At 43.4% G+C, this 13,107-nt stretch overlaps 1 non-coding gene across 1 annotated transcript; it reads right to left on the reverse strand.

The window, feature by feature from the left end:
• Positions 1 to 9,748: 9,748 nt before the first annotated feature.
• LOC129078946 (U6 spliceosomal RNA) lies at positions 9,749 to 9,855 on the reverse strand. Its single transcript, XR_008530017.1, has one exon. It is a non-coding gene; the product is annotated as a U6 spliceosomal RNA (small nuclear RNA).
• Positions 9,856 to 13,107: the final 3,252 nt, after the last annotated feature.

Below are 13,107 nucleotides of genomic sequence, written 5' to 3' on the forward strand. Positions count from 1 at the left end.
TAATCATCAGGATAATGTCTGTGATTTTTCATGAGAGTTGTGTCTTAAACTCTTGGGAGCTATCTACACCATCAACTTCCTAAAGCACTAAGCTGGAAACTGCAAATAACTCTTAAGCAATGAGGCTTAAACATGAAGCAAGGATTGTGTCCCTAGATCTCTCTGTTCACTGCTCCATACTCAGCACCTAGCACAGTTCCTGGTAGGAAGGGGTCAAATATGTTTTGTTCAATGAGTGAATGAATGAATATGAGTGGAGCATCCCACGGCTAATTTCAGTGGTTTTAGCCAGACAGTGTTGAGGCAGGTTCTTTGTCCAAATGTTAGCTGATTTTCACATGATTAACCATATTCAATCATTTCCCCAAACAAATGGCTGTGATTTGGAGAGGCTGTTGAGGACACAAAGGATAATGTAGGTGGTTTAAGAATTTCATAAACAAGGGAGAGGGGCAGGGAGTGACAGTGGCAGGCTCAGTGGACAGTGAAGACTAGGGGGACCAGATGTTTAACTCGCACTATTTTAGTCGCTTGTTTTGTATAAGACTTTCTGAGTTTTAAGAAAACCACATTCATTTATCACCCCCACTACCCAAAAGGGCATTTTAAAACTGCACTTGGAATTAAAAATAAAACAACAACAAACTTTTTAATTGAATTTATTGGGGGTGATATTGGGTAATAAAATGGTGTACAGTTCCATAATACATCATCTGTGTATTGTATTATGTGTTCACCACCCCAAGTCAAGTCTCTTTCCACTACCTTTTATCCTGCTATGCACTTGGAATTGAGGGAAGAAAGGACGTCAGCCATTGTCTGGTCCTGCTGTTCTGAATTTTCAGAGCATATCAAGATCATCTGTGAAATTTTAGGAACTACAGCTGTCCAGGCTTCATCGTAAACCTACTCTATCCCAACTTCCAAAAGTAGAGCCTGGGGTGTCAATTTGTTAAAGCTTTACAGATGATTTTGATGCTCTGAGGATGACTAGCACAATTCTATTTTTTGTAATCCATTGAGTACTTCTGCAACATAAAAAGCGTTCCTTATTTATATGGCACATCCTAGTTTCTTAGAGTATGCCCTCAAAGTGGTTTCCGTTTCCCACATGCCCTCTGATCAAGCTAGAGAGTAGAGGGACCCTGATGTCGTCCATGAAGAGAAGCATGACCATTGGCCCCGGGTGTTTTGGGGTTGGTTATACTGCCGAGAGCTTGGGCACAGCACAGGCAAGTTTGGAGGGAGATGGAAAGAAAGGAAGAGCACAGAACTTTGGCCAGAGGGCCTGCTCAGAGCAGGATGCTGGCGACAGTCCTCTGAAAGTGTCAGTTGCAGTGCATTTCAGGCCTAATTTATTCTTTCATTCACTTCTTTCTCCTTCATTCATCAGCTGCTTGCTGAGTGCCTACATAAGCTATAGGCACTGCAGATACCACAGTGCGCCAGACAGCCAAGTCTCTGCTTCATGGAACTGATAGTCGAGGATGGGGTAGGGAGATAGAGGTAATAAGTCAACAAATAAGTAACATTTATACAGATTTCAGTAAGAATGACAGTCCATAGAGAAGCCTTCAAACTTCTTTTCACACTGTTTTGACTTCGCCCAACCTTCTATTAAGTCAGTGGAAGTGGCCTTTTGTGTTCCATGATGCACTGGCCAGTCATGCCTTGTTCCTGCCCAGGAACCCCCTCTCGTGAGCTCTCCAGCCTCCTCCATCTCTCTCACTTTCTCTGTATCATTCACATTTAACAACTGGGAATGCTGAATGTTTTACAGATAGGCAGCTTGGTCTGAACCGACCTGTCCTGTAGCACGGGACCAGTCAGTGGGGCTGATGGGTGTGGTGTCAGGCTCTGAATGGACCTTGCTTTTCTCCCTTGAGGCTCTGCCCACCTTGGCCTCTCTTGAGGCCCAGAGAAGCTAGCCTCAGTTCCTTCTCTTTCTTTTTTATTTTCTTTATTATAGTCAAGACTTCAATTAACTTTTCTCTGTAGAACGACTATATTAGGCAAAAGTTTGTGTGGGATCCAATAAAACGTCAGATGATATTGAGCATACGTCAGGCAAAGCCCGCAGCCCAATAAGTTATTATGTGTAAATGCTACAACTTTATTTTGAGAAGAATACATGTGTACTATCAAGCTGTTTTATGGATACGCTGAGTGATTGATTACAGCATGTGGAGCTGTCGCAACAAGATAAACTCAGATAGAATAATCTGTGGATATTTAGGCTTCAGCAATTTGTTATCCAAAGACGACTCCAGAAGTGATAATTCCTCTCATTTCAGCGATTTCTCTATGCCACACCCAATAAAAACCCATTTTCAGAGGGTTGACTTGTGATGTGGGGGGTCCTTTTCGTGCTAGTGTCTCTCTTTCCAGTTGCTCAGTAGTGAGCGAGGGAAAGTTGTGTTTGCCATCAAAGCCATAACCACAGCTGGGACTTGGCCAGGAGTGGGCAGGTATTGGGATTGGGAGCTGGGGTTGCTGCCCTAGAACAGCCTCTGCTTCTAAGCTAACAAATAAGCAAATGTGAAAAAAAAAAAAGCGCCATGATTTGTTTAGTGCATTAAAACAGTTTGGGGAAAAATGGATTACATCAAATAGCAGACTATTTTGCAGATCAGCCCCAAGCAACTTGTTGCTAAAAAAAAAAAAAATAACTGGATGGAATTTATCAGCAACTTTTCAAATAACCATTTATTTGCAAAACAGAGTTGGCTGAATGAATTAACCCAAGTGTAAGCCCCAGGCCTCTTCCTTGAAGCCATCACTGTCTACATGAGGGATACAGTGACTGTCTCTTTGCTTCTCTAGAGTCTGGGGCCACCCTTTTCATAATAAGTCACCAATGTGCATTCCCTTGGATTCCTGTCCTGAGTTGTGATACCTCTCTTAACTGTTTCAGAACTTTTCATGTATATAGAGAAGAGGCCTGGCCCAGTGGAAGGGAATTCTAGATCTGGAGGGTAAAGCCCTGGGTTGGCATCTTAGCTGTGCCTCCCACTAGTTCCATGACCCTGGGCAAAGCATTTCCCCCGATCTGCAGTCCCATCATCTGAAGAGCAGAGGCAGTGACACCTGTGCTTCCCACCTTGCAGGGTTCTTGTGAGAAGCAAATAAAATATTAAAAACACTTTACACACTGTGTGATTCTATTTAAGAAATACTTATGAAGCTACTGGGGCACTTCACTTTGCTTTGGGTGCACATATGGTCACTTCTTTTTTATTTTTCTCATCAATCACTTAAGAACTCAACTGCCCATGTTATTAGGAAGCACAGTTCCTTATTTCCTATCCCTCACCTGCGGATTGTCCCAAAAACAGGGAGAGTGAAAATTGAAAGCTCCATCTGTTCACGACACTGCTACTTGGAAGGTGCTGGTGTCTTTGCTGAATTTTGGTCCACAGGGCCTGTGTTGTCTGTGGGCTCCTGCCTGGCATCCTGCTGATGCCATTGTGGATCCAGATTCCCATACCCACAACCACTTAGGCAGTTTTCCATACTTCGGTCCTTGCTCTTACATGCTGAGCCACTGTTTCTCCAAAGTGCTTCTCCAGAGCGCCTGGGTCCTGAGGCATTTCCAGTTTTAACTGCATCCTCTGCCAAAATCACCTTGTCCTTATGCAACCTCATAGGCCCTAGGACTGATTCTGGGTCATGAATTCACATCTCCCCTTTCCTCTTAAGCAGTCCCCTTTGAGGTTCCAGTCATCCTTCCTTGCCAGAGGACTTGGCAGAGTAGCGTGCTGAGTAAGATCAAGGACTCTGGAGGTTGGCCTGCGTCACACCAAATTCCAGCTTCACCACCTCCCAGCACTGTGACTTTGGGAGAATTACTTTGCATCTGGGTATCTCAGTTTTCTTATCTGTACAGTGGAAATAAAACTGGTCCCATCTCATAGGATTGCTTTGAAAATTAAATGAGACCATAGATATAAAACCCATAGAATAGTGTCTGGCATGAAGTAAGCACTGGAAAAGCGTATTAGCCATTATCTACCCTGACTCATCAGTGTCCCACGTGTTCCCTCATCTGAAGCCCATGCTGCAGGAACCAGGATATGGGTAGTGTCCGCTTCAAAAGACTCTTAAAGGTCTGCTTCAAAAGGACCAACTAATCCTGCTTGGTCCATGCCCTTTGCCTCCCGTGATGCTTGCCAAGAATTTGACCTGCTAAAGTTAAACAAAAAGGGACTGAGAAGAAGCTCTGTCAGGTAGCTTTTCCCGCATAACAAATCACCACAAAATGCTGAGGTTTAAAACAGCAGCCTTGTAGTTTGTGCTGCTGTGGTTTGATGGGGCAGGCTATCTGTACTAGGCTGGCTCTGCTGATTGCTGCTGGATTTTCTCAGGTGTCTGTGGGCACCTGTTGGGTTGGCTGGCTGGTGACTTTGTGATCTAGGGTGGTCTCACCCATGTGTCTGGATGTTAGCAGGTTATGGGCCAGGAATTGGCCAACTGTTGGCTGGGGTACTATGGTTCTTCTCAGCAGTGGTCTCCGCTTCCTGCAGGCTAGCTTGTGCTTACTCCAGGGTTGTCCCAGGGCTCCAAAGGAGGCAAGATAAGAGCTACAAGACCTCTGAGGCCTAGGTTTGGAGTCAAGCCTCCTATTCATCAAATTTGCTTCTTGATGGGATATGTTTTGCTGCCAAGAATTTGTGGTTACTTGCAGTAAATCATTTGCCTAGGACAGCGGGCTCTTTCTTAGTTTCCATTTGCATTCTAAGAGGGCTGTGACTTCACCTTCACTAAGAGCGCACACACTGTCTCTTTTAAACTTTAATTTATTCAATACTCACTCTTTGCCAGGCACGCTGGGCTGCAAAAAGATAAGGTGCTCATGAAATACTCATGGAGATGATGAGAGAGAGGCTTGCAGTGCTGTGCTCATGTCTAGCAGGTTTTTTAGCCTGGGCTAGGGAATAGAGGAAGACCTTCCTGAGAAAGCACAGGTAAGGCCAAGTCTTGAGGATGATAGGAGATTGCTCTGTTTGGGGGTGGAGGGAGTGGAATGCAAAGACAGAAATGAAGGTTATAGAAAAAGACCACCCGGTCCTCCTCCTTCAGTTACAAGTGAGAACAGGGAGGCTGGAGAATTTCCTCCTGGCACCCACATTTAGTGGAAAAGCAGGAACCCAAGCCTCCTGACTGCTCTGTCTTGATTTGTATCAGGAATTAGGTCACCAAATAGATAGTGCTCTCTGACAAGGCCACCTTGGAAAGTTTACTCACAAACTTAATTATGTTTCTCTTTCAGGTGTCTGGTTCCACTCCCCTTTATGAGAAGTTCCACATTCCTTTTCACTCCTGGCTTCCATATCCCATATATCTGTAAAAGTGAAGGTCTGCTCTTGGATAGGCTGGTGAGTAATCCAAACGGATGTCTCTACTCAGTTTTGGCTGTGTGGCCTGTACACCCATGTGGCCAACGAGGCATCTCCAAGTAGTGGGCCATGCCATGGTACCAACTCAATGCTCATGCTGCATGCAACATGTCAGAAGATACAACCACGCAGAAAGTTTCATCAGATGCTATTTTGTTGCAGAAAGGTTCAAAATACCATAAATGAATCATTATGCTTCTGGAACACTTGGCCCTTGGATCCTGCCTTAATCAGAAATTCACTTCACTGAAGAGTGTAGGCTCTACTTCTGGTCATAATTTCCAGCTGAGAACCTGGGCTGTCCCCACTCAGACAGAAGCCAACCATGATCCCTAACCCTGGCCATTGTACAGTGCTTTCCTTTGTAGCCTTCAAAGCATTCTCTAATTTGTCATCTAGTGGAACTCTCTCAAAACGCTGTCAGGGAGCCAAATAGGAAAGTTCTAACTTAGGAGATGCAGAAATGGAGACCCAGAGGGGTTAAGAGTCCTGCTCAAAGCCTCCGAGTAGTGAGGGGCTGATCTGGGACAGATGGCCAGGTCTTAGGTCTGCAAGTGCAGAAATTTCTTTGAGAAATACAGAGCAAACAACCTCTGGCTTGACATCAGATGTCAAGACTCCCCTTAGGGTCTCCTGTGCCAGGCCTGGTATAGGTCTTGCCAAAACCAACCAGCCTAGGTGGTGGTACCTTCTTGATCCATTCTCTTTAATTTGATTTCCATGTGCATGGACTGGTTACTGACTGCAACATCCAGGTGAGCCTTCCAGCCCCGTCTGGCCACATGTGTGCCAGAGTGATTTGTTGGTGGGAAGCAGAGACTGCAAGGCTGTTATTGAAGATCACGGACACCCTGCAACTTCTACCCCACTACAGACCATTCTCTGGAGGGCAGGCCAGGAATCCTGAGGCCATGCCTTACTTAACCAAATCCTTGCATACATATTGCCCAGCTGCTAGTCACGGAGGAAGGGCCACAGGACCTCCAAGGGAGAGAGGGCTGGCTTAGAATATTTGACAAGGGGATGGTGATTAGGCTCCCTTTGTGTTGTTGAGAGCAGAACTAGGGCAAACCGCTGTGAGTATCAGGAAGCAAATTTTAATCCCCAGCAAGGAAGAACTTTCTACCCCTATAGAGCTGTTTAGAAGGAGAAGATTTTGTCATAAGCGATAGTTTATCTGTCATTCATGGGAGTTGCCAGTCCGATTGCTAAAGAGCAAGAACTGACAGAAGAGGCTTTTTCAGTCAAACTAAAGCCCATCAATTTTTCTTTATTAGGCCCAACCATTGGTCCTAATTTTAGATTCTGGAGCGGCATCAAATAAAGCTAATCACTCTTGCACATTTTACAAGAGGGGCTTATAAATGAGTTACTAATTGGTGGAATTTCAGGCATGGATATAAAGTGAAATGAAGAATTTCAGGCCAGTAGGGAGATATTTTAGGGCAGTGTGGTCTTTTCAGAGCCCTTAACTCAAGCTGCAAAGTTGACCAGCTATCATCCTGGGTTGAATGAAGGTATGAGAAATTCATTTAACTTTCAGTTACTAAAGATCCTTTTGGTGAGAACGCAGTGGAACCAGTAGGGCTTTAGAAGTTTCCTTTGAGCCTTTGGTAAATGCCTCTTGTTCTTTAGACACAGAATATGAAGTTGAGGCCTCTGATTTAGGAAATGGCTATGCTGGATGGGGCAGGGGCAGGAGAGGGCCCCAAATGATTCCTGCACCTTCTTGTCCCATTTTTGGAGGGATCTTTGTGGAAAGAATGCCATCTATTAGCTTAAGCTCTGCTGATCGCACCCATAGGCCAGACCTGAGAAGGGTTCCACTGGTTCACCAAACCTGTAGTACTGGACATGGCATGCCATTACTGGAGGGCGCCTGGCTCCTTCCTTTGTGGTCACTGTTAGCTGAGAGCAACATTCCACAGCACGCAAGAACTGGTTGAGCTTCCCACTGAAAGTCACATGCAAGTGACACTGACAGCAAGATGTGTCATAGTGTCTCTGGCTCCTCTTTCTATCACTTCCCTCCTTTCTGCCTTTTGTGTGCACTGTCTGGACCACACTGGTCTGAAGTATTGAGGAAGAAATAGTGTGGTACTTTAGTTCCCACTGAGTACTAATGGCTCACTCTGTATAGCCTCTATGTCTAGCCCAGTGAGGGTGGTACAATCATTTCCCTGGATACTTCCTGTTTTCTCAATCTTCTTTCCAACCAGTCTACTAATCCAATCAATATTTCTTTCTTTTACATGGTAACAAGAAAACAGCCTGACCTTCTAGAGATGCATTCAAACATCCATCCATTATCCATCCATCCATCCGTCCGTCCATCCATCATCCGTCCATCCATCCATCCATACATCCATGCATCCATCTATGGATCCATCCATCCATTTATCCACACATCCATCCATGCATGCATCCATTCATACATGCCTTTATTTGACAAGCACTTATTGAAGTTTCCCATAGAGTCAGACACACTGTGCTAGGCATTAGGGACACACTCAGGATAAAATGAGGTCCTCGCATGACTAGCTGAGAGGAAGTACTTGCAGATACACATTTTCAGTATGAGATAGTTGGTGCCATGGGGGTTTGCACAAAGGGCAGTAGGACCCAGGAGAGGCCTGGCGCAGGGGGGTGGGGCGGGGCAGGGCAGGAGTCTAGGAAGGTGTGAAAGGATCCTTGGCAATTGAATCAGCATTTTTCAGACAGACAAGTGGTTAGGAAAAGCTCTGTGCAGATAAGCTCTGTCCATAGGTAAGAGACAGCACACAATGTTTAAAGAGAGATTTCAAGAGGCCAGGGTCTGTACCTGCTCTTGCTCCTCGCTGTGCATGTCTCATGGTGGACTATTGCTCTTCATAGAACACACAACTCTGTGTACTGCATTAAGTTATACACCTGAATTAAATTTTTACTTTCTATCAAACTACTACATGTGTATGATTACAGAATTTAAATTTATGACAAGACTTAAAAAAACCTAGTATTTCCTTGGCCTACTCATCCTTACTCCTGAGTCTTACTCCCTAGAAACACTATTTCCAACATTTTAAGCTCTTATTGCTGGCATTTACCTTCATATTCCTAAATAATATTATTATATTGCTCTATCTTCGGGACATTATTTTTAACTTCCATCTGCAGAGCGGTAGGCTCTCTCTCTTTGAGCTGACATGCCGTGCCTGCTTTTTCTTCCATTCTCCCAGTACAGTTATATTGCAATTTTCTGTTAAGTGAATTTTTAGGATTTTCATATTTATATCTATGAAGATACTCACAAAGGAATGAAAATATGATTATTTCCTTTCTTTTCCCCCAGTTTTATTGAGATATAATTGACATACAGCACTGTGTAAGTTTAAGATGTACAGCATAATTACTTGACTTACAAATATAGTTGTCTCTCTTTATCTGTGGGGGATACATTCCAGGGCCCCCAGTGGAGGCCTGAAACCACGGATAGTAATAAACCCTATATGTACTGTTTTTTCCTATAAATGCATACCTATGATAAATTTTAATTTATAAATTAGGAACAGTAAGAGATCAACAATAACTAATAAAATAGAATGATTATAACAATACACTGTAATAAAAGTTTTGTGAATGTGGTTTCTCTCTCTCAGAATACTATTTTAAAAAGATTTTATTTATTTATTTTTTAGAGAGAGAGGGGGAGGGAGGGAGAGAAACACTGATCAGCTACCTCTTGCATGCCTCCAACTGGGGGCCTGGTCAGCAACTCAGGCATGTGCCCTGACGGGTAATCAAACTGGTGACCTTTTGGTTTATAGGACAACACCTATTCCGTTGAGCCACACCAGCCAGGGCTCAAAATATCTTATTGGGCTGCACTCACTTTTTCACTTAAAGGAAGTGCATTATGGTTTGGTTGTGCGGGGGTGTGTGTGTGTGTGTGTGTGTGTGTTTGAATTGCCAGCATCATTACTCTTGTGTTTTGGGGTCATTATTAAGTATAATAAAGGTGAGCACAAACACTACAATACTGCAACAGTTGACCTGATAACCCGAGATATTACTAATTGACTAACTGGCAGGTAGTATATACAGGGTGGATATGCTGGACAAAGGGGATGATTCTTGTCCTAGGAAGGGGCAGGACAGTGAAAAATTTCATCATGCTACTCAGAACAGTATGCAATTTAAAACTTATAAATAGTTTATTTCTAGAATGTTCCACTTAATATTTTCAGATCTCAAGTGACCATGAGTAACTGAAAGCATGGAAGGTGAAACCCTGGATAAGGGGGGACTATTGTGAAATGATTACCATAATAAGTTTCGTTAACATCTCATAGGAATAAATTTTTTTTCCTGTAAAAATAATGGAACACTTCACAGATTTTAATGGTATCCTTGCACAGACACCATGCTAATCTTCTCTGTACCCTTCCAATTTTAGTATATGGGCTGCCGAAGTGAGCACTTACTTCCTTTCTTAAACAACGTTTTGTTTTTCCAAGAACTAAAAATTGTGAAATGTGATAGTCTGCCTAGATTTGTATACACCTACCATTGATTCCTCCCCAGACTTTCGGGTGGAGCTACCAAGATCCTCTAGACAGCCAAGCGCATTGGGTGGCTGAACAGTGTTGATGTTTTTCTTGAAACCGTCCTTGCAGGGGCCGTGACCCCCAGCTCTGTTTGATTGACACTGGCTCTCGGAGGTTCGCTGCGCCCCTCAGATCTCAGTTTCCCCTGCACTGTTCTGCTCTCATGATCGCCTTCTTCCTGGATCTCATGTCCTTTAGGTTTACTCTCTTGCTCTGGTGAAAATCCTCTTAGAAATTCTCATGAAAAGACACGTGGGGTAAAATTTCAGAGTGCTTGCTTATCCGAATATGTCTTTATCCTCTCTTCATAATTGACTCAACTTTTGGCTAGATACAGATTTCTAGGTTGGAAATACATTGCTCTACTGCAGCGATTTGCAACCTCTTTCATCTCATGGCGTACATAAAGTGATTACTAAAAATCTGTGGCACACCAAAAATATATTTTTTTGCTGATCTGGCAAAAAAATAAGTATAATTTAGATTCATTCACATCAGACCGCTATTGTTGTTGTTGGCTGTTGTCATTTTTTTTTTATTTCACAACTGAAGGGAAAAGAGGTCAATGCCCCTGACTAAAATAAATAATCAGGTATTGCATGTTTTAAAAATTCTTTCAGCCCCCCAGTGTACTGTGGCACACTGGTTGAAAATCACTTCTGCACTGTATTCTAGGTTCCACTGTCGCTATTGAGAAGTGTGATGCTTTCCTGATTCCCCGCCCTGTGTGTTGCTTTTGTTTTCACCTCTTTCTGAGAGTTTTTATCTCTACTTTTATCCCTTAAATTTCATGATGATATATCCAGGTGTGCATCCTTTTTCATTCATTATATTTGACCTTTTGATCAGTCCTTTGCATCTGGAATTTCACATTCTTCAGTTATAGAAATCTTGGCATTTATTCTTTGTAATTGCTTCCCTTGTTCTCTTTGAGCTCTTTCATTGAAATTTCTATTAAGAGACTATTGGACTTCCTTGATGGATGCTTTAATTTTTCTATGATTTCTTTTATTTCATCTATTGTCTTTTGTCTACTTCCAAGAGATTTCTTGTATTAATCTAGAAATCTATTTCATTTTTATTAAGATTATTTCATATTTAATACCCGTGTACTCTTTTAAAATTTCTGGCTGTTCTTTTACAATAACTTTCTGTTCTTTTTGCACGGGTACTCATCTTATTTTTTCTGAAGATACTAATAGTTCCTTTTTAAAAACAATTATTTTTCTTCCCATTTTATCTTTGTTTTCTCTAAGTTTTTTATTTCTAATTTTTTTGTTAGACTTTTTCTTAAATGTCTGCTGATTCTTAACTCTCTGTTCGTATTCAGAATAAGGAACCATGTTGCTGAATGGACCTGCATGCTTGTGGGTGATCCTTTTTGACTGGTGGCCTTCAGTGTGAAGTGACTAGGTCCTGGAAATTTTCTTAGCTGGCTCGCCAATCTCAAACTCTCTAAAGATAAACCCTCTAGCTTTTTGTCTTCATGTCAGTCTCCTGGGAGCCCAGTAGGTGAAGGAAGGGGAAGGGGTCTCACCATCCTGTCTGAAGACTTCACTTTATGTAGGTGCTAGTTCTGAAAGAGGCAGGTCTCAGGCCTGTCCCTTCGACTACCCACATATAGGAAAGAGGAGGTGGGTAAAGTTAATGAAGGGGACAGAAGAGTAGTCCCAATGTCAGGAAGAGAACCAATGAAGGGAGAGATGATCAATAGCATTGACCATAGCCCACTCAGTTGACTTTAGGTACCACTGGAGATCTTCCATGTTATAGTGGAGGTAGAAGCCTGCTTATGGGAAAAAGGTGGAAACCAAATGGTCCTGCAGAGACTAAACTCTACTTCTCACTCAAACCTTGCTCCTTCCATGGGTGTTGCTACCCTCAGTTCCATTTCTCCCAAAGGTACTCAGTATGTCCTGGAGAAATAGGGGACAGAGGCACACCAGCCGTCAAAAATGATTGACAGACGACAAGAGGAATTCTTAAAGGTATGAAAGTAAAACAAACACTTTATTTAAGAAAAAGGAAACTTGGGGGGAAAAGCCTAATAAATAACTCAGTACAGCTGGCTTAAGCACTTTAAAGCCAGTGTCTGTGATAAGCAATGAAAACATTAATATAAAACGCTTCACCATAAATGAGTACCATTCAGCCTGATGTATTGCAGCTGAGCTGGCTGTCGGATGACATGCTTTTAAAGTGATGTTTACAATCAGTATTTTTTTCCTCCTTTGGTAACTAGAAGAAGACTAGAAACTCTGTCAGGGTGTGCCTCTGAGTCTTGAAAAGGTGGGTGCCCTGACAGACACCTGGCTTTCCTCTATGGCCCCATTCCAGCCAGTTTGAGACGGTGCAAGAAGGAACCCCAGAGCAGGGTGATGAGGGATCTGAGTCGAGAGCTCAGGGCCTAGGTCCAATCAGTGGCCAGTGGTGGGGTCTGGGGACAGTGGGTTGGCATTCCTGGGCTCTTTGTCTCCCCAGCCAGTCTTGGAGGTCACAGAGGGTCTCCCAGGTGCTCTGAGACCATTGTCCTCACAGTCCTGCAGAGTGTGGCAACAGTGCCCACTGAGCTCCTCAACCCCGAAGACCATGCAAAATCTATAAAATGGAAAACTGCCCCCCTGCCCTACCATGTCAATGTGGTCATGGAAGAATTAGATAAAATAGTCACATGAAAGAATGCAAAGCCTTTTTTTAATGTGTGGGTGATCTGAGAGTCATCTAAAGGACACCCTTCCTATTAAGCAATCATAATAATAGCAGTGTGCCTTTGCTGAGCACCGACTTTATGCCAGGCCCGAGCTGAGCACAGAGTCGCCCCTCCTGGAGATGCACCCATGGCTTCCTGTGGCTCCTGGCTCCATGCCTGTGTGGACACCCTTCTCCTGGCCTTCAAAGGCACTGCCTTTCTCCCCTCTCAGGGCTCCCTCAGGACTCTGCGTCTGCCCGGTTGCCAGCACTGTTTCTCCATCCCAGGTTCCTGGCAGTGGTGCTGGCTGTCTAGGGAATGAGAGCTGTTTTGTTTCATTTTGTTTCATTATCATCCTTGTCCATGAAACAAATCCTAGACCCTTTCCTGAAAGTGTTCAACTGTCAGTCACTACAGGGAAAATAAACAGAACAAC

This window comes from Pteronotus mesoamericanus, unplaced genomic scaffold (genome assembly GCF_021234165.1).
Source record: "Pteronotus mesoamericanus isolate MK-2021 breed Mesoamerican mustached bat unplaced genomic scaffold, CSHL_Meso_final contig_74, whole genome shotgun sequence".
In the NCBI taxonomy this organism is placed as follows: Eukaryota; Metazoa; Chordata; class Mammalia; order Chiroptera; family Mormoopidae; genus Pteronotus; species Pteronotus mesoamericanus.